Here is a 6,074-nt window from a genome sequence, read left to right as displayed (position 1 = left end):
GCGTGTCCCCACCTGCTTGGACCTGGGAGTGACAACGGCCCGAGCTGGCAGTGGGACCTGCACGGCCCCTGGCTGTCCCAACCCTCTGGGAGCATCCCTACCCTGCACTCTGGGAGCATCCATCCATCCCTCCCTCCCTCCCGTCGCTGGCCGGGCGAGCGCGGAGCGCTGGTGCCATCTCCTGGGCTGCGGCACTGCCAGCGGCTCCCGAGCCCTGCCTGCTGCGGGAGGGTCCCCACTCCGCACCCCCTGCGACACCGAGGCACCGCGGACACGCTGGTTGTCACAGCCAGCCGAGCAGGACCGCCCCAGCCTTCCTCCTGCACCTTCCTCAGCTCCCCGCGCTCTGCCAGCCCCGGCTGCCAGCGCCTGCCCGGGGTTTGGGGGCTTTAGCTCTGGCTTGGTGAGGAAAAGCATTTCCTCAGACACTGTTCTTGTCACATGGAGTGATGGGACACGGGGGAATGGCTTCAAACCGACAGGGCAGGGTTAGATGGGATATTAGGGAGAAATTCCTGGCACAGGTTGTCCAGAGAAGTTCTGGCTGCCTCACAAAAAAAAAGTTCAAAATTGGGTGGGACAGGGCTTGGAGCAACCTGGGATAGGGAAGGTGTCCCTGCCCATGGCAGGAGCCTGATGACCTTTAAAGTCCCTTCCAACCCAAATCCTCTACAATTCTACTATCACGAGGTCCCCAAGACCAAGCCCTGCCTGCCACAGCCCAGCCAGATCCCGAGACCTCACTGGATACACAGAATCAGCCCGAGCAGCCAGCACAGCTCACCCCTTCCCAAGCCCTCAGAGAATTCCCCACTCACACAGTGGGACATTATTTCCTTGAGAGCACATCAGTCAATATCTACCTAGTGTTAAAAGCTGGTTACTGTGTCTGACAAGCCCTGGAAAAGATGGTGAGCCTGCTGCCTCCAAATCACAGCTCAGTTCCTCTTCCAGAGCACCCTAAATCCAGGCTAAAAATAAATGGGCTGTATTGATTTCCTTTTTAAAACTAATGCTGGGGAGTGATGTGTTCTGTGCTCAAGGAACAGCAAAAGGCATTAGTCACAGGGAAGCACAGCCACAGCCCTTCAAACCCCCCACAGGTGTAAATAACACTCACCTCACATCAAACCCCCTCACAGGCTCTGGGGCAGCAGCAGCAGAGCTGTGGGGCTGGTCCAGAGGGCTTGTGCATGGTCCAGCACAGCTCCAAAGTCACAGCAGGTGACTTTTCAGGGACTTAAAACCCATCCCTGTTCAGAGGCTGCGTGTGAGGTACCCAGGTGGCAACAGTGCAAAGTAGCACCAAGTGAGGGGACGGGAGAGGTTTGCTCACCGTGCTGAGGACACTGCCTCATCCTCATCCCAGCAGGTGGCAACAGTGCAAAGTAGCACCAAGTGAGGGGAGAGGTTTACTCACTGTGCTGGGGACACGGCCACATCCTCATCCTCTGAGGGGAAGAGACTCCCCCAAAGTGGGTAAGGGGTGCAGACCCTCTGCCAGGCCTAGCACCTGCCCAGTGCACAGCACAGCTGTAGGAGAAGGAGCAGGAGCTGAAGGAACCTCAATGTAAGGGCAGCCGGGGTGGAGGGTGTGGTGAGAGCCCAGGTGCAGCTTGCCAGGACAGTCAGCACCTCCTGCCCAACTGTTTGTCTCCTTAAATTAACAGCACCACAAGTACAAAGTCGGGTTTGTTGGTAGCTGCAGACATGAAACAGTCTCTGAACTGTGCTTCTCCCATCTAATGCAGAGGCAGGCAGTATTCCCAACTTCCCTGCAGCAACCCCAGCTGCCTGCAGCACCCCCAATGCCCTGCAGCATCCTCTTCCTCTTTGACTTCATCCTGAGACAGGACAGGCACGCCAGAAACACCAAACAACCCCTGTGACATCTCTCTCTGCTCCCCTGGGTGAGCCAGCACATCTGCCCAGCTGTTCCCAACCACAGACACGAGGCTCACGTTGCTTTTGCCCCGAGCACCCAGGGGCAGCCCCTGCTCCTGGGGAAGGGGTGCACAGCCAGGGCTGCAGAGCTGCCACCAGACCCAGCCGGCACCTCCGGCCAGGGCATTGCTTCAGCCAGGTCAGATCCCAGGGCTTTGTTTCGTTTCCTTTATAATCCCTCCAGCACATGGGAAGGCAGATGCTGAGAAGCTAAATCCCAGCAGCATTCATGAATGTGCTCTCTCCTGCCAGCGCCGGATGGGATATTCCTTCCAGGGGAGGAATGGGATATTCCTTCCAGGCGCTCGCTCCAAGCACGCTCGCCTCTCTCCTCCCTCTGCTTCCCCATCTCCATCCCCTCACAGCATCAGGGCCCCCAGACCTCCTCCTGTGCTGGGGCTGGGTGGCACCGGGGAGCCTGGCCCTGGCACAAGGCCCAGCCCGGGTGCAGGGTGTGCAGCTTTGGGGGAAAGGCAAACAGAGGAGCTGAGCTCTGCTTTATTGAAGTGGGCACAGGGAGTCTCTTCCCTGCAGGTGAATGTTGGCATTCCAGGGAAATAGTTGCCAGGGATGGCTTTGCCCATGCCAAGCAAACATAAGGCCACAGAGCTGTGTGGGCACAGGGAGTCTCTTCCCTGCAGGTGAATGTTGGCATTCCAGGGAAATAGTTGCCAGGGAAAGGGCTCTCCCATGGAAAGGGCTCTGCCATGGAATGGGCTCTCCCAGGAAAGGGCTCTCCCAGGGAATGGGCTCTGCCATGGAAAGGGCTGTTCCATGGAATGGGCTCTCCCAGGGAACGGGCTCTGCCATGGAAAGGGCTCTGCCAGGGAAAGGGCTCTGCCAGGGAAAGGGCTCGCCCAGGAAAGGGCTCTGCCAGGGAATGGGCTCTGCCATAGAATGGGCTCTGCCATGGAAAGGGCTGTTCCATGGAATGGGCTCTCCCAGGGAACGGGCTCTGCCATGAAAAGGGCTCGGCCAGGGGAAGGGCTCTGCCATGGAAGGGGCTCTGCCAGGGAATGGGCTCTCCCAGGAAAGGGCTGTTCCATGGAAAGGGCTCTGCCAGGGAAAGGGCTCTCCCAGGAAAGGGCTCTGCCAGGGAAAGGGCTCTGCCATGGAAAGGGCTGTTCCATGGAAAGGGCTGTCCCATGAGATGGGGTTTCCAGGGAAAGGGCTCTCCCAGGAGAGGGCTCTGCCAGGGAAAGGGCTCTCCCAGGAGAGGGCTCTGCCAGGGAAAGGGCTCTCCCAGGAGAGGGCTCTGCCATGGAAAGGGCTCTGCCAGGGAAAGGGCTCTCCCAGGAAAGGGCTCTGCCATGGAAAGGGCTCTCCCAGGGAAAGGGCTCTGCCATGGAATGGGCTCTCCCAGGAAAAGGCTCTCCCAGGAAAGGGCTCTGCCAGGGAAAGGGCTCCCAGCCTGGCCAGCCCACACAGAGCTTAGGTGCAGCGGGTGAGGTGGGGTTCCCGTGAGAGACGGGGTGACCGAGAGGTGCCCAGGTGAGCAGGGTGCCCCGCAGGCATGGCAGGGCTCTGGGTGGAGGGCTGCAGCTGTGGACCCCCCCGGCAGCCCTCCACACCTCCCTCTGCACCGGCTGCCCTGGAAACACATCCTAAATAAAGCTGGGCTCGGATAAATAAAAGCGTCCGGAGGCCGGCGGGTCAGCCAGCGCCGAGAGGAGGAGGAGGAGGAGGAGGGGAGCAGCCAGAAGGGATGGGAGCAGTGGCTGCCTCAAACACTGGCCCCAGGACTGCAGGGGAAGAAAGGGCTGTTCCATGGAATGGCCTCTCCCAGGGAACGGGCTCTGCCATGGAAAGGGCTCTGCCAGGGAAAGGGCTCTGCCATGGAAGGGGCTCTGCCAGGGAATGGGCTCTCCCAGGAAAGGGCTGTTCCATGGAAAGGGCTCTGCCAGGGAAAGGGCTCTCCCAGGAAAGGGCTCTGCCAGGGAAAGGGCTCCCAGCCTGGCCAGCCCACACAGAGCTTAGGTGCAGCGGGTGAGGTGGGGTTCCCGTGAGAGACGGGGTGACCGAGAGGTGCCCAGGTGAGCAGGGTGCCCCGCAGGCATGGCAGGGCTCTGGGTGGAGGGCTGCAGCTGTGGACCCCCCCGGCAGCCCTCCACACCTCCCTCTGCACCGGCTGCCCTGGAAACACATCCTAAATAAAGCTGGGCTCGGATAAATAAAAGCGTCCGGAGGCCGGCGGGTCAGCCAGCGCCGAGAGGAGGAGGAGGAGGAGGAGGGGAGCAGCCAGAAGGGATGGGAGCAGTGGCTGCCTCAAACACTGGCCCCAGGACTGCAGGGGAAGAAAAGAATTTAATTTTTTTGGTTTTTTTTTTCCCTCCTCCAAGCCCCCGCAAGCCTCCAGCCCCCCACGGTGGGCACTCACCAAAGGGCAAGGGCAGTCCCCACTGCCTGCAAATGGAGCTGGCACCGGCACTGGCACGGCTCCCCGGGGTTGGAGCTGCCCTGCGGGGCAGGACGAGGGTGCCCGTGCAGAGCCAGGCTGCCAGCCCTGCCCGGAGGGCAAAGACACCGCTCCGTGCTGGCTCTGCCCTGCTGCCGCTCAGCCAGATGTGGGCTGGGAAAGGGAAAAACAAATCCCCCGCTGCCGCCGGGGCCTGGCTGAGGGCTCGGAAATGTGCTGGCCAGATGTGGGGCACAGGGCTGTGCTGGGGGCTCGGCGAGGGGGGCGGCAGAGGCTGCCTGAGGCAGGACTGGCTGGGGATGTTCCTCTGGATAACACAGGAACTTCCGAGCAGAAGCTGTGATTTCCTTGTTGGAGAGGGGGAATATAAAAATTTAAATATTTTCAAATTTAAATATTTTCAATATAAAAAATGTAAAAAGCAGTGAAAGTTTTCCTCTGTCCTTGCTGTGGACAGGTTTGTCTTGGATATTTTCCCACCAACTCCTGCCTGTGGAGTGGACCCTGAGCATCCTTGAGGGGGAGGATACTCAGGTTGCTTGGAACCATTTCCTTGCTCAAGCTGTACTTGCTGCCCTCATCCAAGTCTGAAGCTCCCCTGGCAAAGGGTGGTTAGTTCCCAGTGGCCCAGTGAGCAAAGCAAACTCAGGATACAGAGCCTAAAGTAAAGCCAGGGATGCCTGTTGGTGGGCTGGAGGTGGTCCTGGGGGTTTGGGGATTGTCCTGTGAGTTGGAGGTGGTTCTGGTGGGTTGGAGATGGTCCTGGTAGGTGGGAGAGACGTGGGTGTGCTCAGCCCACCTGCTGCCCATGACATGATGGGGGCAGTAGGGATCAACTCTACCCTGAAGGCTAAAGCCCTGCACCCCCCTCTTCCTTCACCAGCCCCTAAGAGGGGCAAGGAGAGGGGACTGCTGAGCACAGGCAGGGAGAAAACCCTCCCAGAGTCCTCATCAGACCCTAAGATAAAGAGCAGGAAAGGGAATACTTTACAAAATTGAATCTGCACAAATCAGCCAGCCCGGCTAATATGAAACCCCCAGACTAAACAGAATTAGCTAATGAACTTACCGAGCCCCTGGCAATTACTCAGAAAAAGTTACTGAAAAAACAGCGCATCCCAGGTTTATTTAATGTCTTTATTAATGATCTGAAAGCAAAAGTAAACAACAAATTAATTATGTTTGCAGATGACTGTGCACTGGAAGGTGTTGCAAATGCTGCCAAAGACGGCAAAGTCACGCCGAGGCCCTAGAGGGGCTAGAATTAACCCAGCAGGAAACAAGCCACATGTAATCCTTCAGCCAAGCATGGCACGAGTGGAAAACGGCCTGAAATCCAGACATCCATGAGGAAGGAGGGATGTGCTGCACAAGAGCCAAGGAGGAGGATGGGAACACCTTGGGATAGGGTTGGAAAGATGGGGCATGAGCAAGGAGCCAGGCTGGGTGGGATGCTGGGTCTCCAGAGGGTGGTGGCCTTGTCCTGAATCAGCTTTGCAACAGGAGGAGAAGCTGGAAAGTTCTTTCCCCAGTGCTGTGCTAACACAGTTGGAGTGCTGTGAGCCCTGAGGGCCAAAGGTCATCCTGCCTGCCAGCTGAGAGAGGTGTGAGGCTTGCAGGGCACTCAGGGGTGGGGACCAGCAGCTTTGGGACCGAGTCACTCATCTGGGGCTGTGTGGACACCAGGAACTGGCTTTGCTCCCCAGAAGTGCCA

Source organism: Passer montanus, unplaced genomic scaffold, assembly GCF_014805655.1.
Source record: "Passer montanus isolate IOZ18808 unplaced genomic scaffold, ASM1480565v1 scaffold111, whole genome shotgun sequence".
NCBI lineage: Eukaryota > Metazoa > Chordata > Aves > Passeriformes > Passeridae > Passer > Passer montanus.
Note: the sequence above shows the minus strand (reverse complement) of the source record.